This window comes from Oncorhynchus tshawytscha, linkage group LG12 (assembly GCF_018296145.1).
Source record: "Oncorhynchus tshawytscha isolate Ot180627B linkage group LG12, Otsh_v2.0, whole genome shotgun sequence".
In the NCBI taxonomy this organism is placed as follows: domain Eukaryota; kingdom Metazoa; phylum Chordata; class Actinopteri; order Salmoniformes; family Salmonidae; genus Oncorhynchus; species Oncorhynchus tshawytscha.
The window spans coordinates 17,790,433-17,816,257 of NC_056440.1; the positions used below are offsets into that span (position 1 = coordinate 17,790,433).

Below are 25,825 nucleotides of genomic sequence, written 5' to 3' on the forward strand. Positions count from 1 at the left end.
TGCTTTTAATCAGGGCAAGGTGACTGGTAACATGACCGAATACAAACAGTGCAGCTATTCCCTCCGCAAGGCTATCAAACAAGCTAAGCGTCAGTATAGAGACAAAGTAGAATCTCAATTCAACGGCTCAGACGCAAGAGGTATGTGGCAGGGTCTACAGTCAATCACGGACCACAAGAAGAAAACCAGCCCAGTCACGGACCAGGATGTCTTGCTCCCAGGCAGACTAAATAACTTTTTTGCCCGCTTTGAGGACAATACAGTGCCACTGACACGGCCTGCAACGAAAACATGCGAACTCTCCTTCACTGCAGCCGAAGTGAGTAAAACATTTAGACGTGTTAACCCTCGCAAGGCTGCAGGCCCAGACGGCATCCCCAGCCGCGCCCTCAGAGCATGCGCAGACCAGCTGGCCGGTGTGTTCACGGACATATTCAATCAATCCCTATACCAGTCTGCTGTTCCCACATGCTTCAAGAGGGCCACCATTGTTCCTGTTCCCAAGAAAGCTAAGGTAACTGAGCTAAATGACTACCGCCCGTAGCACTCACTTCCGTCATCATGAAGTGCTTTGAGAGACTAGTCAAGGACTATATCACCTCCACCCTACCTGACACCCTAGACCCACTCCAATTTGCTTACCGCCCAAATAGGTCCACAGACGATGCAATCTCAACCACACTGCACACTGCCCTAACCCATCTGGACAAGAGGAATACCTATGTGAGAATGCTGTTCATCGACTACAGCTCGGCATTCAACACCATAGTACCCTCCAAGCTCGTTGTCAAGCTCGAGACCCTGGGTCTCGACCCCGCCCTGTGCAACTGGGTACTGGACTTCCTGACGGGCCGCCCCCAGGTGGTGAGGGTAGGCAACAACATCTCCACCCCGCTGATCCTCAACACTGGGGCCCCACAAGGGTGCATTCTGAGCCCTCTCCTGTACTCCCTGTTCACCCACGACTGCGTGGCCACGCACGCCTCCAACTCAATCATCAAGTTTGCGGACGACACAACAGTGGTAGGCTTGATTATAAGTTGACTCAACGTCAACAAAACTAAGGAGATGATTGTGGACTTCAGGAAACAGCAGAGGGAACACCCCCCTATCCACATCAATGGAACAGTAGTGGAGAGGGTAGCAAGTTTTAAGTTCCTCGGCGTACACATCACAGACAAACTGAATTGTTCCACTCACACAGACAGCATCGTGAAGAAGGCGCAGCAGCGCCTCTTCAACCTCAGGAGGCTGAAGAAATTCGGCTTGTCACCAAAAGCACTCACAAACTTCTACAGATGCACAATCGAGAGCATCCTGGCGGGCTGTATCACCGCCTGGTACGGCAACTGCTCCGCCCTCAACCGTAAGGCTCTCCAGAGGGTAGTGAGGTCTGCACAACGCATCACCGGGGGCAAACTACCTGCCCTCCAGGACACCTACACCACCTGATGTTACAGGAAGGCCATAAAGATCATCAAGGACATCAACCACCCGAGCCACTGCCTGTTCACCCCGCTATCATCCAGAAGGCGAGGTCAGTACAGGTGCATCAAAGCTGGGACCGAGAGACTGAAAAACAGCTTCTATCTCAAGGCCATCAGACTGTTAAACAGCCACCACTAACATTGAGTGGCTGCTGCCAACACACTGACACTGACACTGACTCAACTCCAGCCACTTTAATCATGGGAATTGATGGGAAATGATGTAAAATATATCACTAGCCACTTTAAACAATGCTACCTAATATAATGTTTACATACCCTACATTATTCATCTAATATGTATACATATATACTGTACTCTATATCATCTACTGCATCCTTATGTAATACATGTATCACTAGCCACTTTAACTATGCCACTTTGTTTACATACTCATCTCATATGTATATACTGTACTCGATACCATCTACTGTATCTTGCCTAAGCTGTTGTGTACCATCACTCATTAATATATCTTTATGTACATATTCTTTATCCCCTTAGACTGTGTATAAGACAGTAGTTTTTTTGGGGGGGGATTGTTAGTTAGATTACTTGTTGGATTATTACTGCATTGTCGGAACTAGAAGCACAAGCATTTCGCTACACTCGCATTAACATCTGCTAACCATGTGTATGTGACAAATTTGATTTGATTTGAACATGTCGTGTACCCATCCACCCTCAAACATGACGTGTACCCATCCACCCTCAAACATGACGTGTACCCATCCACCCTCAAACATGACATGTACCCATCCACCCTCAAACATGACGTGTACCCATCCACCCTCAAACATGACGTGTACCCATCCACCCTCAAACATGACGTGTACCCATCCATCCTCAAACATGACGTGCACCCATCCACCCTCAAACATGACGTGTACCCATCCACCCTCAAACATGACGTGTACCCATTCACCCTCAAACATGACGTGTACCCATCCACCCTCAAACATGACGTGCACCCATCCACCCTCAAACATGACGTGTACCCATTCACCCTCAAACATGACGTGCACCCATCCACCAGACGGCATCCCAATAACCTCACAGACGTGTGAAAGAGTGAATGAAAACATATTTCTGCTAGAATTGCCTCTGTTTTTTTTATAATGTACCTGATCAGGGTTGATCATTCTAAAGGATGTTTTTAATGGTGCGGGCAGTCAGACAGACAACTTCGGGATTACACAATTGTTTTTCTCCCGCTGATTTTATAAACAGACGTCTTTCTATTCATTTGTCATTATATTCCACATATAAAATCACCTTTATTCACACATAAATCTTGCTTGATCAACTTCATTGTTTATTCATTCCTCTCCTCTCTCAATTTGGGCCATGCGTGTGTTTGTGCTGTGCCGAATGCAGGCTGCATGGGGCTGCAATGGGGAGTGTGAGGCGAGCTGATTAATAATAATGTTTTCAACTATAAATAAATAATAAAGGAATTTCAACTTGTTTTCATTAAAATTAGATTTTTTTGGAGTCCAAGTGAATTTTTGCACAGCCCTACAAAAGCAACAAAGGCAAATACCTAGATATACAGTATGTTGTTTATATAATGAAGCAAACCTATGCCTATACATTTGCTGCATGCAAATAAAGACAAATGTACCTTTATTTTTATTTAACCAGGTAGTTCCCCTTTATTCAACTAGATGGGACTGTTTGATAAGAAAATTGAATAGATGGAGCAAAAAAATCTAATATCATGCAAGCAACCTATAATCTACAGAAATGAATGAAAGGGGTGATTTTCGCCGTACACCGGCTACAAACACAACTGCTCCTGTTTCATTTAGCTATGTTGGTTCTTTCCATGATATTCTGAAACGTTGTTAAAACAGTACAAAACAATTCATCTCAAACAACATATAGCCTATCATATCGTGGCACGCAGGCTACAAACACCCGTAGTAGTGATTACGGCTTGTCCATATGCTTTTAATGATAGCAACATTTTTGACCCCCAAGTTGCGTCTTCTTAAGATGCTGGAGGAAACTGCACATGAGGAAGTTAATTAGGCAACCAAAGAGCTCATTATGACAATGGGCCTTGAGGGTGGAGCCCACTGATGAAGAGCCAGGACCCTCACAGCCAAATAGACCAATGGTCAGTTCTCCGACTGGAGCAGATAACATTACGCCCGAGTCAAGACAACTATAAAACAAAGTAAAAGACTATATGTCAGTCAAACTCGATCCCAGTCTAACAACCAGACTTGGCACTGTTTTGTTTTTGTGGCAGGCACAGAGATTTCACTTCCCGATGCTCAGCAACCTTGCCCACCAAGGCTTCTAGTGCCCCCTCCGAGCGGGCGTTGGTGTGTGTGTGAGAGACGCTCCATGCTCAAAACAACCTCATTCTCCACGGGCATTTAAAGTGATGGATAAAAGGCCTATAGCCTAATTCACTGTGTTTGTTTCATTAAGAAGTGCCTTTGTGTTTAGCTCTGTTAGGCATGAGATGTTTTGTTCTGTTTTAACAAACATAGTTTTGATATGTGACCTTTATTTAACTAGGCAAGTCAGTTAAGAACAAATTCTTATTTACAATGACGGCCTACCCCGGCCAAACCCTAACCCATATCCAGACAACACTGGGCCAATTGTGCGCCGCCCTATGGGACTTCCAATCACGGCCAGTTGTGATACAGCCTGGAATTGAAGCAGGGTCTGTAGTGATGCCTCTAGCACTGAAATGCAGGGCCTTAGACTGCTGCGCCACTCGGGAGCCAGAAGAAAGAAACTTAGACCCATACCAACCCACCACAACCGGACCGCAGATACGCCACCACCCCCGCCCCGCCGATACACACACTAGCCACTAATACCACCACCTAGATGCATCATAGCCATTGTACACTAATGCAGTACTATTTTCAGAGTGCTACAGAACACACACACACTGTTAGAAGAGTTCTACAGAACACACAAACAATGTTAGAAGAGTTCTACAGAACACACACACTGTTAGAAGACTTCCACAGAACAAACACTGTTAGAAGACTTCTACAGAACACACACACACTGTTAGAAGACTTCTACCGAACAAACACTGTTAGAAGACTTCTACAGAACAAACACTGTTAGAAGACTTCCACAGAACACACATACACTGTTAGAAGACTTCTACAGAACAAACACTGTTAGAAGACTTCCACAGAACACATACTGAATCATCATGATTGAAAACTTCCCATTATCTGAAGCTTAGAATAAAACAGAGAAGGTATAAATAATAGCTAGAAAACTCACTGAGACATAAAACACTGGCTGGTTGCTTCTCAGGGGGGGGGCTGGCTGGCTTCACTCTGTCAAAGTAGTAGACAGCACAACAATAGACAGCACAGTGAACCAGGAAAAAGAGACCCATGCATTTGGGAGTAAAGAGAATGTTAAGTAATCAAATTCTACCTTATTGGAGGAGCAGTTCTCAGCATCTCACTTTTTTCTAGCTGAGCGCAAAGATTCACAGTTGTTTTAGCTACAGATTATAAATATAGGAACATAGTGGAGACAACAGCTTTATAGTCAGGCTGAATCATCATGAATTTAAAAAATAAAGACTCACTAAAGTAAGTAGTAGGGCTCAAACAAACATTAACCTGTTAAATTTAATGTAAATACAGAGGATTACCAGGACTTGTTCTCCGAGCATTCGCTGTCCAACTGGCAAGTGTCTTCACTGACATTTCCAACCTGTCCCTGGTCGAGTCTGTAAAACCAACATGTTTCAAGCAGACCACCATAGCAGACCACCTTGTCCCTGTGGCCAAGAAGACCAAGGTAACCTGCCAAATGACTACCGTTCCGTAGCACTCATGTCTGTGGCCATGAAGTGCTTTGAAAGGCTGGTCATGGCTCACATCAACACCATGATCCCAGAAACCCTAGACCCACTCCAATTTGCATACCGCCCCAACAGATCCAGAGATGACACAATCTCTATTGCGCTCCACACTGCCCTTTCCCACCTGGACAAAAGGAACACCTACGTGAGAATATTATTCATTGACTACAGCTCAGCGTTCAACACCATAGTGCCCTCAAAGCTCATCACTAAGCTAAGGACCCTGGGACTAAACACCTCCCTCTGCAATTGGATCCTGGACTTCCTGACAGGCCTTCCCCAGGTGGAAGGGTAGGCAGAAATACATCTGCCACACTGATCCTCAACACGGGGGCCCCTCAGGGGTGCGAGGTTAACCCCTCCTGTACTCTCTGTTCACTCATGACTGTGTGGCCAAGCACGACTCCAACGCCATCATTTAGTTTGCCGACAACCCAAAGGTGGTAGGCCTGATCACTGACAACGATGAGACAGCCTATAGGGAGGAGGTTAGAGACATGGAAGTCTGGTGCTATGACAACAACCTTTCCCTCAACGTGATCAAGACAAAGGAGATGATCGTGGACTACAGGAAACGGAGGGCCGAGCACGCCCCTATTCTCATCGATGGGGCGGTAGTGGAGCAGGATGAAAGTTTTGAGTTCCTTGGTGTCCACATCACCAACAAACTATCATGGTCCAAACACACCAAGGCAGTCGTGATGAGGGCACGACAACGCCTATTGCCCCTCAGGAGACTGAAAATTTGTCATGGGTCTTCAGATCCTCAAAAAGTTCTCCAGCTGCACCAATCGAGAGCATCATGTGCCTGGTATGGCAACTGCTCGGCCTCCGACCGCAAGGCACTACAGAGGGTAGTGCGTACGGCCCAGTACATCACTGGGGCCAAGCTTCCTGCCATCCTGGATCTCTATACCAGATGGTGTCAGAGGAAGGCCCTAAAAATTGTCAAAGACTCCAGCCACCCTAGTCATAGAATGTTTTCTCTGCTACCGCACGGCAAGCGGTACCAGAGCGCCAAGTCTAGGACCAAAAGGATTCTTAACAGCTTCTACCCCCAAGCCATGAGACTGTTGAACAGCTAATCAAATGACTACCCGGACTCTTTTGCATTGACCCCCGCTCTTTTTTTTACTATTCTGCTACTCGCTTTTTTATTATCTATTATCAATGCATAGTCACTTTACCCCTACCTACATGTACAGTGCCTTGCGAAAGTATTCGGCCCCCTTGAACTTTGCGACCTTTTGCCACATTTCAGGCTTCAAACATAAAGATATAAAACTGTATTTTTTTGTGAAGAATCAACAACAAGTGGGACATAATCATGAAGTGGAACGACATTTATTGGATATTTCAAACTTTTTTAACAAATCAAAAACTGAAAAATTGGGCGTGCAAAATTATTCAGCCCCCTTAAGTTAATACTTTGTAGCGCCACCTTTTGCTGCGATTACAGCTGTAAGTCGCTTGGGGTATGTCTCTATCAGTTTTGCACATCGAGAGACTGAACTTTTTCCTTGCAAAACAGCTTGAGCTCAGTGAGGTTGGATGGAGAGCATTTGTGAACAGCAGTTTTCAGTTCTTTCCACAGATTCTCGATTGGATTCAGGTCTGGACTTTGACTTGACCATTCTAACACCTGGATATGTTTATTTTTGAACCATTCCATTGTAGATTTTGCTTTATGTTTTGGATCATTGTCTTGTTGGAAGACAAATCTCCGTCCCAGTCTTCCAGAATGGTCCTGTATTTGGCTCCATCCATCTTCCCATCAATTTTAACCATCTTCCATTAACCATCAACCATTAACCATCTGATGCTGCCACCACCATGTTTGACAGTGGGGATGGTGTGGTCAGGGTGATGAGCTGTGTTGCTTTTACGCCAAACATAACGTTTTGCATTGTTGCCAAAAAGTTCAATTTTGGTTTCATCTGACCAGAGCACCTTCTTCCACATGTTTGGTGTGTCTCCCAGGTGGCTTGTGGCAAACTTTAAACAACACTTTTTATGGATATCTTTAAGAAATGGCTTTCTTCTTGCCACTCTTCCATAAAGGCCAGATTTGTGCAATATACGACTGATTGTTGTCCTATGGACAGAGTCTCCCACCTCAGCTGTAGATCTCTGCAGTTCATCCAGAGTGATCATGGGCCTCTTGGCTGCATCTCTGATCAGTCTTCTCCTTGTATGAGCTGAAAGTTTAGAGGGACGGCCAGGTCTTGGTAGATTTGCAGTGGTCTGATACTCCTTCCATTTCAATATTATCGCTTGCACAGTGCTCCTTGGGATGTTTAAAGCTTGGTAAATCTTTTTGAATGCAAATCCGGCTTTAAACTTCTTCACAACAGTATCTCGGACCTGCCTGGTGTGTTCCTTGTTCTTCATGATGCTCTCTGCGCTTTTAACAGACCTCTGAGACTATCACAGTGCAGGTGCATTTATACGGAGACTTGATTACACACAGGTGGATTGTATTTATCATCATTAGTCATTTAGGTCAACATTGGATCATTCAGAGATCCTCACTGAACTTCTGGAGAGAGTTTGCTGCACTGAAAGTAAAGGGGCTGAATAATTTTGCACGCCCAATTTTTCAGTTTTTGATTTGTTAAAAAAGTTTGAAATATCCAATAAATGTCGTTCCACTTCATGATTGTGTCCCACTTGTTGTTGATTCTTCACAAAAAAATACAGTTTTATATCTTTATGTTTGAAGCCTGAAATGTGGCAAAAGGTCGCAAAGTTCAAGGGGGCCGAATACTTTCGCAAGGCACTGTATATATTACCTCAATGACCTGGACTAACCTGTACCCCCGCACATTGACTCTATACTGGTACCCCATGTATATAATATAGTCTCATTATTATTATTTTATTGCTACTTTTTATTTTATTTTTTACTTCAGTTTATTTTGTAAATATTTCAATTTTCTTAAAATTGCATTGTTGGTTAAGGGTTTTGTAAGTAAGCATTTACACCTGTTCTATTTGGCGCATGTGACAAATACAATTTGATTTGATTTGTAAATGTATATTTCTGCCTCAATAGACATAACCAAAGTAAAGATTTATCATGCGGGGGCCATAAACAATAACTAGTAATGATGCATACTCCATGAAAGATGAAAATCTCACCTTTCTGTTAAAAATTGTAAGAAATTGCTGTGGTATACTCACTTTTGAGGGAGAGCCGCACACTGTAGGATGCAATATTTGAATAACCAACGTTTCGACAGACAAGCTGTCTTCATCAGGGTATAATGACAAACACTGTGGGATGCAATATTTGAATAACCAACGTTTCGACAGACAAGCTGTCTTCATCAGGGTATAATGACAAACACTGCGGGTCACTAGTTTATATAGTGTCACACTCAGTTGTCTGTAATCATGGCTGTGTGTGGCTTGATGTCATTGGTTAATTTACAGAATATAACATATAAAAAACATGAATGGATAGCATATGATCATAGATACATTTTGGCTACATAAGCCTACGAACATTTACAATGAATAGAAAAATCCCAATAATCACAAGAATGGCTTCAGATCAATGTCTACGTTGAGACCGTAGGGAGCAAAGGGTCTTTAAATTAAAGATCCAGGCATTCTCTCGTTTTAACAATAAATTGTCGAGGTCACCCCCTCTCCTAGGGAGGGTGAGGTGTTCGATGCCGATATAACGTAGGGACCAAATCGAGTGGTTCGCTTCCAAAAAGTGGGCCACAACTGGGTATGTTGAATTTTTGCACCTAATGATGCTCGGAGATTCGTACTTTTAATTCACATTTAACTAGCCTTTTCTTTTTCAAGTGTTCTACTCCGCTAGCCAGCACCTCACCTTAACAGGTGTTCTACTCCGCTAGCCAGCACCTCACCTAAACAGGTGTTCTACTCCGCTAGCCAGCACCTCACCTAAACAGGTGTTCTACTCCGCTAGCCAGCACCTCACCTAAACAGGTGTTCTACTCCGCTAGCCAGCACCTCACCTAAACAGGTGTTCTACTCCGCTAGCCAGCACCTCGCCTAAACAGGTGTTCTACTCCGCTAGCCAGCACCTCACCTAAACAGGTGTTCTACTCTGCTAGACAGCACCTCACCTAAACAGGTGTTCTACTCCGCTAGCCAGCACCTCACCTAAACAGGTGTTCTACTCTGCTAGACAGCACCTCACCTAAACAGGTGTTCTACTCCGCTAGCCAGCACCTCACCTAAACAGGTGTTCTACTCCGCTAGCCAGCACCTCGCCTAAACAGGTGTTCTACTCCGCTAGCCAGCACCTCACCTAAACAGGTGTTCTACTCTGCTAGACAGCACCTCACCTAAACAGGTGTTCTACTCCGCTAGCCAGCACCTCACCTAAACAGGTGTTCTACTCTGCTAGACAGCACCTCACCTAAACAGGTGTTCTACTCCGCTAGCCAGCACCTCACCTAAACAGGTGTTCTACTCTGCTAGACAGCACCTCACCTAAACAGGTGTTCTACTCCGCTAGCCAGCACCTCACCTAAACAGGTGTTCTACTCTGCTAGCCAGCACCTCACCTAAACAGTTGTTCTACTCCTCTAGCCAGCACCTCACCTAAACAGGTGTTCTACTCCTCTAGCCAGCACCTCACCTAAACAAGTGTTCTACTCCGCTAGCCAGCACCTCGCCTAAACAGGTGTTCTACTCCGCTAGCCAGCAGCTCTCCTAAACAGGTGTTCTACTCCACTAGCCAACACCTCACCTAAACAGGTGTTCTACTCTGCTAGACAACACCTCACCTAAACAGGTGTTCTACTCTGCTAGACAGCACCTCGCCTAAACAGATGTTCTACTCTGCTAGACAGCACCTCGCCTAAACAGGTGTTCTACTCTGCTAGACAGCACCTCGCCTAAACAGGTGTTCTACTCTGCTAGACAGCACCTCACCTAAACAGGTGTTCTACTCTGCTAGACAGCACCTCGCCTAAACAGGTGTTCTACTCTGCTAGACAGCAGCTCTCCTAAACAGGTGTTCTACTCTGCTAGACAGCACCTCACCTAAACAGGTGTTCTACTCTGCTAGACAGCAGCGCTCCTAAACAGGTGTTCTACTCCGCTAGCCAGCACCTCACTTAAACAGGTGTGCGTTTCTTTCGCCTCCAGAATAATCACTTTTGAGGACACAAACTCAAGTACATAATAAAAATACAATGAAAATATGGAAATATGAAATATCCTATATGATGTAGTTCCTATGTGATCAAGAGTGGCAATTGTCTGTCTCTCTCCATGACCCTGTATGCATAAACAAATCATCATCACAGTGTCCAATGTGTGTAGAGAGGGCCAGTAAAGCAGTACCAGAACAGTGATGATGAAAGTTTATGTGCTATAGCTGTACAGGGTCATGGAGAGACAGGTGTCTTCCATATGGCATCATACTAGTTAGAATTGCAGAACCACTGGAGTGCAGTGCCAGTACAGTAGACTACAGTAACCAGTATTCTTTGGTTCTGCTATAAGTATTGCACTATTCACACTATTTGTTCTCTTTAGCTAACCTAATATACTGTCACTACTGTTCTATGCTATTGTATTATTTTGCAATAATACATGCTGTTGCATTAGTGTCGATATGCATGCAAAATGAAACAGTCAGTCCTCAAGTATTAGCGGTTAGAGCGTTGGGCCAGTAACCGAAAATATCCTGTTTTGAATACCCGAGTCGACAAGGTTAAAATCTGCTGACGTGTCCTTGAGCAAGGCACATACTGCTAATTTGCTCCAGGGGTGCCATACTTCTATGGCTGACCCTGTAAAACAATACATTTCACTGCACCTATCCAGTGCATGTTTTTTGTTATAGTGGAAGATTTGTGTTTGTCCTCCATTGTTTTACTATTGATAGATATGCCCTCTAAGTGATGAGCCAACATGGGCAGGGCCAGTCCTGAACATTTAGAACTGAATGAATTTGAACCAGAATGAATCAGACTTTCACAGGTCATGTAGCCTGAGGTGTTTAGACGTGTTCAATAGTTCCACTATGACCTAGGAGTTGACCAGAATAGAAAGGTTGTGGCTCCATGTATAGAATCGACTAGTCACTTTTTTCAATACTTCTATGAAAAATGTATTTTAAAAAGATAATAATTCACACAATCACACGTTTAACAAGGTGTTAGTAAAGGCGTCTACATGCTTCCCATTCGAAACAGTTCGGAACACTTTGTGCATATATTACGATTACATTTTGTGACGTTTTCGTCTTCGGCAAGGGTTTTATAGGGATTCTTCAGTTAAGAGTTTGTTGTCATTCAACAAGAGACGACTCGTTTTCTTGCACATTTTTTCTGCACCAAAGATCTTTATATGATGTAAAATCACGCTACTAAGACCTTTGCAAAAACATCCAAATTAAAGACAGTTTTATTGAGTTATCTTAGATTAATTCAGACTATTTTGGGGAAGTGTATACTGGCTACGGCATCTCAATATGGACAAACAGTACTATTACTGATTTTTTCTCATTTTTCAAGCGAAGATCTTATAAGGGAGAATGCGAGCACATTCGCTTGAGTTCGGCTAGGCGCCATACAATGTGAAGCATGCTGACACTTTAAGTCATGTGATGGTATGGTGTGATATAAAGTATATGGAATGGATTGACCGTTTATAGTTCATGTTGTGAATGTCCCATTTACTGAGAGCAGTCATCCTTCTGCTAGTCACTCATTGTCTGTCCCTCCATTCAAAATAAATCAAGAAGCATTGTCTGTGGATGAGACCATGTGTGTGTGTCTCGAAATCAGGCTTAGCATACCTTGTAATCAAGATGAACATTTTACACACACACAAACAAAAGGACATCTTGCTGAGAAGGGCCAGATAAATAAGAGGGTGGGGAGGTGTGGAGGGAGGAGAATTACATACATTAAAGAGGGAAATGGAAAGAGAGCGAGAGAGAGAGAGAGAGAGAGAGAGAGAGAGAGAGAGAGAGAGAGAGAGAGCGAGAGCATAACCCTAGTACCTGTAGCAGGGGCTGAGGCGTTTAGCTGGTGGTGCCAGAGAGCTTTTACCAGTCTGTGGTCAGACAGAAATTAAAGGCAATGGAGCGATTAAATGGTCAGTCACACACACACACACACACACACACACACACACACACACACACACACACACACACACACACACACACACACACACACAAACACAAGGACACACACACACACACACACACACACACACACACACACAAACACACACACAAACACACAAACACACACACACACACAGTTGAATGGACTTTGAGAAATCACTGTTAGATGTTATAATGTCACAGTGATTCCACTAAATTGCATATCAATTTATAACATTTTTGACATGTGTTTTCCTGGATTTTTTTGTTGTTATTCTGTCTCTCACTATTCAAATAAACCTACCATTAAAATTATAGTCTGATCATTTCTTTGTCAGTGGGCAAACGTACAAAATCAGCAGGGGATCAAACACTTTTTTCCCTCACTGTATACCTATACGGATATTTTGGGAGGTGTTTGTGGCGAAAGCATTGATAACAACCACATCAGTCAACATTACACTTCAGATGGATACCATGATAGCAGTGATTAGTAGAAGGTAAGGTTTTCTGTAAATCTCTCTCAATTAGCGTTTTTTGGGGGGGAAAGAAAGATTGAGAGAGGGGTGGAGAGAGAGAGGGAGAACAGGTCAAAGATAAAGAAGCTCTCACTGTCTGTCTGTCTTTCTCGCTCTCTGTCTCTGTTTCTCTGTTTATCTTCTGTCATTTCTATAGTGAAATAACAGGCAGGTCACCCGTGATACAAGGCAGTTTTCGACGTCCATCCATGTCTGAGAGTGTCGGAGATTTACGTGGAAATTGACCACTATGGGCAACAGTGAGCACTACCACCTTCAAGTAGTCTTCAGTTCGGTTTTTGCGAGGGCTTTGGGTATGGGGATGGTGGATGTATGTAAGCATCTGTCTCTGATTCAAATGGTTGCATGTTCAAATCTGGTGATAAAAAGTAACATTTTGAGATTTTTATTTTAAAAGTTCATCCATGTTTCTCAAATGTCAAATTTCAAAGTTGTTCTGAACATCAAATTTCAAATAGTTTAAGGCATTGTTTCCTAATCTCAGTCCTTGGACCCCAATCAGAGCACTTTTGTTTTTGCCGTAACACTACACAGCTGATTGAAATGATCAAATGTCGATGATTAGTTGATTATTTGAATCAGCTGTGTAATGCTAGGGTAAAAAACAGAACATGCACCCCTTGGGGTCCCGAGGAACGAGTTTGGGAAACCCTGGTATAAGGTCTAAGATGAAGTTTGAATCCAGCGATAGAAAGTCAGAATTAGACATTCATCCATGTTTCTCAAATGTCAAAGTTGTTCCAAACGTGAAATTTGGCGTTAACTCCAAATTGTTAAGGTTAGGGTTAAGTTTAGGCATTATATAAAGTATCAGAAACAACTTTCTATTGCTGGACAGGAACTTGCAAACTTTGGAATCAGAGGAAGACGCTTACGCCCATCCCCCGTCCACAACTCCCTAGCAAAACCGAAGCCGACTTGAAGGTAACAGCTCTCACTGTTGCCCCTAGGGCCGGTTTCCATGTCATCTCCTAATGTTCTCAGACATGGATGAACATCGAATACTGACTTGTATCATGGGTGACCTGGCTGCACACACACACACACACACACACACACACACACACACACACACACACACACACACACACACACACACACACACACACACACACACACACACACACACACACACACACACACACACACACAAGGAGAGACTGAGACATAGGATGCACTGTATATGTTAGGGAAGCTACATTAATTTCCTGTGTTTGCTAAACATGTCATAAGCTTCCTTTGGTATTGTGCTGTTAGCTGTCCCTTGATGACGTGTGTGTGTGTGTGTGTGTGTGTGTGTGTGTGTGTGTGTGTGTGTGTGTGTGTGTGTGTGTGTGTCTGTGGGAGGAGCATTCAATAGATCATGGTAATGTAAAAGTATAACTCACAATTGTGTCAGGGTTGCTGGATTTTTCTTATTTCACCAGCATATTTCCCTAAGATCCTCTGAGGCAGTCGTTTTCAAACTTTTCTTGCCCAGGGATCCTAATATGATAGCAAAAACGTTTAAAAATCAAGTATTGTCTTATCATCAGGTGAATTATAATGGCAAGTAGAAATAATCCACATTTAAAATTAATTGATATTTGTATACAGTTTCATGGTTTCATTATTTTGCCCTCCCCACAGTTCATTTGAAGAGGAGGTATAAAACCCTAACATAGTCTGTTAACTAGAAAGGTCAAGATTTCTTGGCACATTTTTACATTGAGCTAAGAGAAAATGTTAGTTAGTTCTCAAATATGGTATTATTTAAAGATATAGTTGAATACACTCAGCTACTGTTTTATTATTGTTTTATTACTACTTATTACTTATTACCCTAGTTATTAGTGTATTAGGGCAGTCTCATCTGTCATGGTGCCTTCTTATTCTGGGATTTCACTGTGCCCCTGTGTGTGGAGACACCAATCTGTATGTTTGATATCAGTGGATATTAAATCATGTTTCACTAATATCCCAAACACCAAATCACACTACAGAATGAATGATGATGGTTCCCCTAGTCCAGCTGTTTTGAGCTGATGAGGCTGAAACCCACTTTTAGACAAGGCTAGAGGGCTACACGATGGGACTAACCACTTTAGAGGGGGACAGAAACAGGAAAATTAAGATATGGGGGGGGGGGTTATGGTTCATACCAAGCCTCTCTCCATACCCCCAATTTTCCATCTCAAAACCACTCTGAGAAGTGTTTATTTGTGTCCATTTTGGAGAAGGAGTTGTGGAGTGTTGAGAGATGTAGGATATGTGGAATGGAAGGAAGGATGAAATGTCTCTTTCATGTGGAGGAGTTGAAGCAGACTACAAAGACCAACAGATCATGGTGCTAAGTGGCTCTGCAACACTCAAACGTACACACAGAACACACACACACGCAGTGTTTGATCTCATCCCTCGGTCAGGGCTGAGACTAACAATACCCTCAATAGTCTTGTGTTGAAAGCATTTCCCCACTAGAGTGGGAAACCTATCCCCTGTCTTGACCCTACACATAAGCTCACGTGAACCACTCACACATATTGTGTGTGTGTACGTTCGTATGCTTGACTTTGTGTGCTCGTGCATGTGAGAGTGAGAGAGAGAGAGAGAGTGAGAGAGAGTGTGAGAGTGAGAGAGTGTGAGAGTGAGTGAGAGAGAGAGAGAGAGAGAGAGAGAGAGAGAGAGGGGTTAGGGGTTTTATGACCAGATTCCTCTGGCTTTTCAAAGGTTCCCTGGCAGAGAAGAGGATAATGGGTGGGCCTCTCAGAGACCTTTAAATATGGAGGGACTTAACAGTCACCTCTCACAAAATGGAGGGACCTAACAGTCAGTTCTAACAAAATGGAGGAGTGGTGAGGTGAGGAGAGTAAGACAGAATAACAGACAGACAGAGATGTCAAATTGTCTTTTTTACCAAATTACCGTGCAACAGACCATGTATTCACCCTACACCCCCCAATTAACAAATAAACAAACCAAAACAAAGTCTTTTGATGTTTATTTGACGTCAAAAAAGCTTTTGATTCAATTTGTCATGAGGGTCTGCTATACAAATTGATGGAAAGTGGTGTTGGGGGAAAAACGTACGACATTATAAAATCCATGTACACAAAAGTGTGTGGTTAAAATGGGCAAAAAACACACATATTTCTTTCCACGGGGCCATTGTGTGAGACAGGGATGCAGCGTAAGCCCCACCCTGCTAGTATCTGAAGTCAAATTTCTACTGTTTTCTGATGATCTGACACTTCTGTCCCCAACCAAGGAGGGCCTACAGCAGCACCTAGATCTTCTGTACAGATTATGTCAGTCCTGGGCCCTGACAGTAAATCTCAGTGAAAATAAAATAATGGTGTTGCATAAAAGGTCCAATTGCCAAGACCAAAAATACAAATTCCATCTAGACACCGTTGCCCTAGAGCACACAAAAACTATAGATACCTCGGCCTAAACGTCAGCGCCACAGGTAACGTCCACAAAGCTGTGAAAAATCTGAGAGACACGGCAAGAAGGGCCTTCTATGCCATCGAAAGGAATATAACATTTGACTAAACAATTAGGATCTGGCTAAAAATACTTGAATCAGTTATAGAACCCATTAATGGAAGCCCTTTATGGTTGTGAGGTCTGGGGTCCGCTCACCAACCAAAATGGGACAAACACCAAGTTGAGACTCTGCATGCAGAATTCTGCAAAAATATCCTCTGTGTACAACGTAAAACATAATTAATAATTAATGCAGAAAATAATTAGGCTGATACACTGTAATTATCAAAATCCAGAAAAGAAGAGTTAAATTCTACAATCACCTATAAGAAAGCGATTCCCAAACCTTCCATAGCAAAGCCATTACCTACAGAGAGATGAACTTGGAGAAGAGTCCCCTAAGCAAGTTGGTCCTGGGGCTCTGTTCATAAACACAAACAGACCCCACAGAGCCCCAGGACACCAACACAATTAGATCCAACCAAATCATGAGAAAACAGAAAGATAATTACTTGACACATTGGAAAGAATTAACAAAAAAACAGAGCAAACTAGAATGCTATTTGGCCCTAAACAGAGAGTACACAGTGGCAGACTATCTGACCACTGTGACTGACTCAAAATTAAGTAAAGCTTTGACTATGTACAGACTCATTGAGCATTTCCTTGCTGTTGAGAAAAGTTGCCATAGACAGACCTGGCTCTCAAGAGAAGACAGGCTATGTGCACACTGCCCACACAATTATTTGGAAACTGAGCTGCACTTCCTAGCCTCCTGCCAAATGTATGGCCATATTAGAGACACAAATTTCCCTTAGAATACACAGACCCACAAAGAATGTTTTTTTTTGTTTGTTGATAAACTCCTAGATTTATTGGGTAAAATACCACAGTGTCCAATCACAGCAGCAAGATGTGCGACCTTTTGCCACAAGAAAAGGGCAACCATTGAATAACAAACACCATTGTAACTTCAATCCATATGTTTATTTATTTCCCCTTTCATACTTTAACTATTTGCACATCATTACAACACAATATATAGACATAATATGACATTTAAAATGTCTTTATTATTTTGTAACTTTTGTAAGTGTAATGTTTACTGTTCATTTTTTATTGTTTATTTCACTTTGGTTTATGATCTATTTCACTTGCTTTGGCAAAATTATGGAAAAGATTCCCATGCTAATAAAGCCCTTGAATTGAAATTGAATTGAGAGATCTATGTGCTGACTATCCACAATATATTACTGTCAGTGTGTAGGCCTGGGATCTCCAACCTTTTCAACACGAGAGCTACTTAAAAAAAGAAAACATGTCCTGAGCTGCACATTTTTGTCTTTCAAATAGGCACATTCTTCTCTTCTCCTCTCCCCTTGCTCTTAGTGTACAAGAGAAAGTAGTGCACTGTTTTCTGTCAACGTACTTGGTAAAATTATGATTAATTAGCAACTCAAAGGAGAGCTCTATAAAATATTTGTTTTTCCCACAAATTCTATTTGATATTTTGCAAAATTATATTTTTTATATTTTTCCTGGTTTTAGATTAGTTTCGTTTTTCACTCGCAAAAAAATGACAGAGAAACAACAAAATGGGATGTTTTGAGGCAGGGGTCTCCAAAAAATGAGTAGCTCGTGACATGTTGTATTTATCTCTCATGCTAGAAAAGTTTGGAGATCCCTGTTCTGAGGCCATGTCCATGCATAAATCAGATCAGAAGACCATTTTTATATGTCTGAAAGAAAACTAACACATTTACATTTTTTTTGTGTAATTCCTCTTTAATAGTGCATCTGACCTATTAATTGTGAATCTAGTGAGTGAGGAATGTGCCTTCTAACGTGCTGGTTTAGCGATGGTTCTGTACTGCTGCTGTTGCTCATTTCATGGGAATGTGAACAAATACAAAATAATAGATACAAATTCTATACTTACTCATGATATACTTCTGCCAGGTAAACCTACCTTTCAGTTAATTGGGAAGGTTTTGAGGAAAGTATTTCTGTCAACCCACAAGGTAGTTATCACATCAACTGGCTAAACATGGAGTGATAGACAAACACACGCACCACACAGACAGAGGCAATATTGCTGGAAATTAATTGGCAGATATTGTATTAGGTTTGGCGTTTGAAGCCAAAAGTGGCTAACCAGGGGTAGGATAACGTCAATGTTACATTGATTAGATAATAGCTGGGAACTTGCGGTGTCTGATACTTGTGAGATTTGTTTATGACAGTTTGCAGTGGAACAAGTGAAAAATGCATGTATGTTCAGAATTGTTTGGCGAGCTACTCATAGGTGGGCTACGAGCTACTGATAACTCTCGACCTGATGGGGAACCCTGGTGTAGGCTATACTGTATTTGTTTGACTTGAGGTTTTGCCAGCCTCTGGTTGTGGATACCATGGTTGGAGGAGTGAAAAATATGAACAAGAGAGGAGAAACGTATTAGAAAAGTTGCATATCTAGGTGTGTGTGTGTATACAAATACACACACAGACACAGATCAATTTTCATACCTGTCTCTATGGAGCCTATTTGAGAGAACAAGAGCTGGGAAATATGTGTTTGGTCTAACCCAGGGAGAGGCAGGCAAGGCTGGGCACAGCTCACAGCACCGTGGGGGCGTCACTCTGGAGGCCCTTTCTGTATATTATCACAGAATACCACATCTCATCATAACACATCATTAATCAACACTACATCAGAGCAAACTTAGAACTGAACATATCTAACATATCCTTCCTTTAATCGTCTCTTTCCTATCGTCCCTCTCTTCCTCTGTTCTAGAACTTATTTAGTCATGTATGGAAACCTGCTCTCTTTTTCCATTGAATAATATTTCATGGTCATAAAGCTTTGGGCATCAGCAGAGAATAACTTTAATCAAAGATGTTCCTTCTTTCACTTGTGGCTGTGTGCTGTTGATAGATTTAGAAGACTCATCATCTCCCCAAGGTGTGGTGTTTTAATAAGAGCTGTTTTCACTGTCTCTTTCACTCAGTCTACGGAATAAGTCCTCCGCCTTCCTCAATCACCGCTCGGCTTCAAAATATAACATTCCCCCAACGTTTCCCCAACATTCCCTCAACGTTTCCCTAACGTTCCCTCAACGTTTCCCTAACATTCCCTCAATGTTTACCTCTAGTATTTTAATAACGTTCTAGCTGGACCCGAAGACTTTCAGTCTTTGTGCTAAGCTAGTTAGCATTGGGTCATGAAACTACATGTAACTTCCTTCACACTAGACGCAGATAAAAACTATGTATCCAAATGGTATCCAAGTTCATCGGACTCTGGGGAAGTAGATAAAGGGTGTTGCCAAAATCCATAATCAATGTTTTTTATAAAATACCCCTCAAACAAAATGAAATGTTTCCCGATATGGATATTGTACTGGAATTGTAGTACTGTATGTTGTGGAGGTTGACTTGATCTGTATGGCACATTTTCCTGTGAATACTGTAGTCGGGATGATGATTATTACAGGTGTTTGTTAGCTGTACGCTTAATGCTTCCCTGTGTGTGTGTGTGTGTGTGTGTGTGTGTGTGTGTGTGTGTGTGTGTGTGTGTGTGTGTGTGTGTGTGTGTGTGTGTGTGTGTGTGTGTGTGTGTGTGTGTGTGTGTGTGTGTGTGTGTGAGTGCGAGTGCATGTGGTCAAGTAAATCATACTGATGTTGTTGATCATTTTGAGACCCACAAATAACTCTTCCCTTCTATTTACATTGCCTAGGTGACGTCGGAGAAGCTGGTGTTGTTATTGGAGCTTCTGCTGACGGATGGAGCTCAGTGTGACGTCATTGCATACTATCCAGAGAACCTATGATGTACAGAACAAGGACGCTGAGGTAAGACACACACACACACTTTAGTTTTCATTTGTTCTCACCTCCCATGCAGTGTTTGGTGCTGTGTTATGTTACGTGCAGTATACTGTCCAGTATCTACATGATCAATTACATTTTAGTTGAACTGAAGTGAGCATCTTTTGTAGTGATCAATGTAAAAAGACAAAAAATCTTAAAGCAGGAATGGAAGACATTTGTATCATAGGATGAGTAAGTGCACTCTGCTCATAATATAACTTCCTATACTGACAATGTACTTCACTTCTAATAATACAAGACCGTAAAGTATGCGATTGTATTGACCCAGTCTGGCCTTCAGTGGTTCAGCACGAGAATTTCTTTGCAAAGGCCTGTATAGCCTGCCTGGAAGTAGCAGACCAAAAGATAAACTGCAAAACGACAGTACAAGGACAAATTGGAGTCTCAATTCAATGGCTCAGACATAAGACACATGTGGCAGGAACTCCCGACAATCACGGATTATAAAGGGGAAAGCCAGCCACATCGAGGACACCGAAGCCACGCTTCTGGAGAAGCTAAACTGGGTGCTCTTGATCTCTGTGGCCGACGTGAGTAAGATATTCAAGTGTTATTTCTCGCAAAGGCTGCCGGCCCAGATGACATTTCAAGCCGAGTCCTCAGAGCTTGTGCAGACCAGCTGGCTGGAGTGTTTAGGGACATTTTCAATCTCTCCCTATCCCAGTCTGTTGTCCCCACTTGCTTCAAGATGTCCACCATTTTTCCTGTACCCAAGAAAGCGAAGGTAACTGAACAAAATGAGTATTGCCCCGTAGCATTCACTTCTGTCATCATGAAGTGCTTTGAGAAACTAGTTAAGAATCATATCACCTCCACCTTACCCGACACCCTCTGCGCAATACAATTTGCATACCGCCAAAGATCCACGGATGACGCAATCGACATTACATTGCACACTGCCCTATCCCACCTGAACAAGAAGAATACATACTGTATGTAAGAATGCTGTTCATAAACTACAGCTCAGCCTTCAAAACCATAGTCGCTCTCCAAGCTTATCACTAAGCTCAGGGACCTGGGTCTGAACCCATCCCTGTGCAACTGTGTCCTAGACTTCCTGAGGGCCGGCCCCAGGTGTTGAAGGTGGGCAAAATACCTCTGCGGCACTGATCGTCAACAAGGGGGCCCCACAGGGGTGCATGCTCAGCCCCTTCCTGTATTCCCTGTTCACCTATGATTGTGTGACCATAATGTCTCCAACTCAATCATTAAGTTTGCTGACGACACAACAGTGGTAGGCCTGATTACTAACAATGACAAGACAGACTACACGGAGCCCTGGTGGAGCGGTGCAGGAAAAATAAACTCTCCCTAAACGTCAACAAAAAGAAGGAGCTGATCGTGGACTAAAGAAGGCTGAAGAAATTTGTCTTGGCCCCTAAGATCCTCACAAACTTCTGTAGATGCACCATTGAGAGCATTTTGTCAGACTGTATCACCACCTTGTACATCAACTGCACCACCCACCCTCCAGGACATCTGCATGCCCTCCAGGACATCTACAGCAGTTGGTGTCTTAGAAAGTCATCACGAGCCGGCCTCCGCCCAGTACCCTGCCCTGAACCTTAGACACTGTCACTAGCCTGCGACTACCGGTACTCTAACCTGCAGAGACCGCTGCTACTGTATGTACATTGTCATTGAACACTGGTCACTTTAATAATGTTTATATACAGTTTTACCCATTTTATATGTTTATAATGTATCCTAGTCATGGCTCATCCTATATAGCTACTGCTGTACACACCACTCTTGTCAAATCAAACTGTATTTGTTGCGTGCTTCGTAAACAACAGGTGTAGACTAACAGTGAAATGCTTAATTACGGGCCTTTCCCAACCAACCAATGTTATGGTTAGTGCTCTGTCCTTCCATGTAAGTGTTGTAGAATGTTTGTGAGATATGTGTGAGCAGTTAATGTGGTGTGAAAGATAGTGTGTGAGAGCACTGGTTTAACTACTTATGGCTGCAGGGGCAGTATTGAGTAGCTTGGATGAAAATGTGCCCATTGTAAATGGCCAGCTCCTCAGTCTCAGTTGCTAATATATGCATATTATTATTAGTATTGGATAGAAAACACTCTCTAGTGTAAAATATTGTCTGTGAGTATAACAGAACTGATATTGCAGGTGAAACCCTGAGGAAATTCAAACCAGGAAGTGGCTTCTATTTTGAAAACTCCATGTTCCATAGCCTCCCTCTGCTCCATTTAAAGGGATATCAACCAGATTTCTTTTCCTATCACTTGCTCAAGGTGTCAACAGTCTTCAGACATAGTTTCAGGCTTTTATTTTGAAAAATCAGCCAGAAAGATAACATCGCGTCAAGTGGTCGCATGAGTTTTGCTCGCGCAACAGAGTTTGGACAGCCATTGCTTTTCCCTCTCCTACTGATAAAGACATTTGCGGTTGATATATTATCGATTAGATATTTTAAAAACAACCTGAGGATTGATTATAAAAAAACGTTTGACATGTTCCTGTGGACATTACGGAAACTATTTGGAATTTGTCTGCATTGTCGTGACCGCTCTTTCCTGTTTATTTCTGAACATAACGCGCCAAACAAATGGAGGTATTTTGGATATAAAATAATCTTTATGGAACAAAAGGAACATTTATTGTGTAACTGGGAGTCTCGTGAGTGAAAACATCCGAAGATCATCAAAGGTAAACAATTCATTTGATTGCTTTTCTGATTTTCGTGACCAAGCTACTTGATGCTAAGTGTACTTAATGTTTTGTCGAGCGATCGATAAACTTACACAAACGCTTGGATTGCTTTCGCTGTAAAGCATATTTTCAAAATCTGACATGACAGGTGGATTAACAAAAGGCTAAGCTGTGTTTTCCTATATTGCACTTTTGATTTCATGAATAAAAAATATTTTTTGTAATATTCATTGAATGTAACGCTATGCAATTCAGCGGTTGTTGATGACAATTATGCCGTTAACAGGATTGCTGCCATAACACGTTAAACACATGCGTGTGTGATTGTGTTTGAAGGTGTGTGAGTGATCATGATCATGTGTGTGTGAATGCATGTGGAAGTATATGTCTGTGCCTACAAATGAGTGTGTTTGCATGTACTGAGAGTGAATGCGTGACTGTGGCTAGCTTCCTTTCATGTAGGTTTCATGTGATAGGATGTGTATGTGTGTGTTTGTAACGGCCATCTGTCGGTCAAGCACATAGGGCACATTGTACAACAGAAGGCCTTGAAGCCCATGCTAGGTTGAAGGGTCCAGAGAGGAAATAAGTATGTTACACCATACCACACCAAGGACACTCCTCATGTGTAGGAGGAGAGGAGAAGAGAGACCTGCAGGGTCGTTTTATAATCAAATCAAATTTTATTTGTCACGTGCGCTGAAATACAACAGCTGTAGACCTTACAGTGAAATGCTTGCTTACAAGCCCCTAACCAACAAAACAGTTCAAGAAATAGAGTTAAGATATTTACTAAATAAACTAAAGTCAAAATAAAATTAAAACATTTAAAAAGTTACAATAAAATAACAACAATGAGGCTATACATAGGGGGTACTGGGGGGAGGTCAATAGTCTGGGTGGCCATTTGATGAATTGTTCACCAGCCTTATTGCTTGGGTGTAGAAGCTGTTAAGGAGCTTTTTGGTCCTAGACCTGGTGCTCCGGTACTGCTTGCTGTGCGGTGGTAGAGAGAACAGTCTATGACTTGGGTGACTGGAGTCTTTGACAATTTTTGGGGCCTTCCTCTAACACGCCTAGTATGGATGGCAGGAAGCTTGGCCCCAATGATGTAACTGGCTGTACGCACTACCCTCTGTAGTGCCTTACAGTCAGATGCCAAGCAGTTGCAATACCAGGCTGTGATGCAACCGGTCAGGATGCTCTCGATGGTTCAGCTGTAGAACTTTTTGAGGATCAGGGGACCAATGACGAATCTTTTCAGTCTCCTGAGAGGGAAAAGTTGTTGTCGTGCCCTCTTCACAACTGTCTTAGTGTGTTTGGAGCATGATAGTTTGTTGGTGATGTGGACACCAAGGAACTTGAAACTCTCGACCTGCTCCACTACAGCCCTGTCGATGATAATGGAGGCCTGTTCAGCCCGGCTTTTCCTGTAGTCCACGATCAGCTCCTGTCTGGCTCACATTGAGGGAGAGGTTGTTGTCCTGGCACCACACTGCCAGGTCTCTGACCTCCTCCCTACAGGCTGTCTCGTCGTTGTTGATGATCAGGTCTAACACTGTTGTGTCGTCAACAAATTGACTGGTGGTGTTGGAGTCGTGTTTGGCCACGCAGTTGTGGGTGAACAGGGATTACAGGAGGGGACTAACCACGCACCCCTGAGGGACCCCAGTGTTGTGGATCAGCATGGCAGATGTGTTGTTGCCTACCCTTGTCACCTGGTGGTGGCCAATCAGGAAGTCCAGGATCCAGTTGCAGAGTGAGGTGTTTAACTTCTTGGATATAGGGGGCGCTCTTTTATTAATTTATGGATTAAAAAACGTGCCCGTTTTAAGCACAATATTTTGTCACGAAAAGATGCTCGACTATGCATATAATTGGCAGCTTTGGAAAGAAAACACTCTAAGGTTTCCAAAACTGCAAAGATATTATCTGTGAGTGCCACAGAACTCATGCTACAGGCGAAACCAAGATGATACTTTAACCAGGAAATGGGCAGAATTTTCGAAGCTCTGTTTTCTATTGTCTCCTTATATGGCTGTGAATGCGCCAGGGGAATGAGCCTGCCCTTCCTATCGTTTCTCCAAGGTGTCTGCAGCATTGTGACGTATTTGTAGGCATATCATTGGAAGATTGGCCTGTTTGGTTTGTGAGTGGGTCTAGGGTTTTTAGTGGGTCTGGGACGATAAGAGACTACATTTACCACGGGTCCGCCCAGTGTCCTTTGTGTAAATTGGTGCGTAATCTACAAGCTGCACGCAGTCATCCACTGATTGAGTGAAATCACTGAATCAGTCATCCACTGATTGAGTGAAGTAACTCCATGTGCTGGGTTGCATTCCTGGGGAGAGCCCTGGAGCTCCCTCTTACCCCTTTCTTACCCCCCCATCAGGCCTACAGGTGTGTGTGTTCATGCCAATGTGAGTGCATGTGTGTATTGAAAGCGAGGTAAAAAAAGATCAAGGAAAATGAGAAATATATAGAACTGAAATGGCATGTTAGTAAGTGATGTGGATTACACCAGGTTGTTAAGATAGACAGACTCCTGTTATAAGGGTTGTGGTATTACACCTGGTTGCTGAGATAGCCTCCTGTTTTAAGGGATGTGGTATAACACCTGTTTGCTAAGATAGATAGACTCCTTTTATAAGGGATGTGGTATTGTACCTGCTTGCTAAGACAGATAGACTCCTGTTATAAGTTATGTTAATTTTGGTTGCTAAAATAGATTGACTCCATACATGAAGGGCACTTTTCGGCATTTGCTGTATGATCGATGAGTTACTCCATA

At 42.8% G+C, this 25,825-nt stretch overlaps 1 long non-coding RNA gene across 1 annotated transcript in view; it reads left to right on the forward strand.

Moving 5' to 3' along the window:
* The window catches only part of LOC112262639, a 53,571-nt gene that overhangs the window by 20,796 nt on the left and 6,950 nt on the right, over positions 1-25,825 (forward strand). The window contains exon 3 of the long non-coding RNA XR_002955390.2: positions 20,209-20,323. This is a non-coding gene — a long non-coding RNA (uncharacterized LOC112262639). The remainder of the gene's footprint in view (positions 1-20,208; positions 20,324-25,825) is intronic.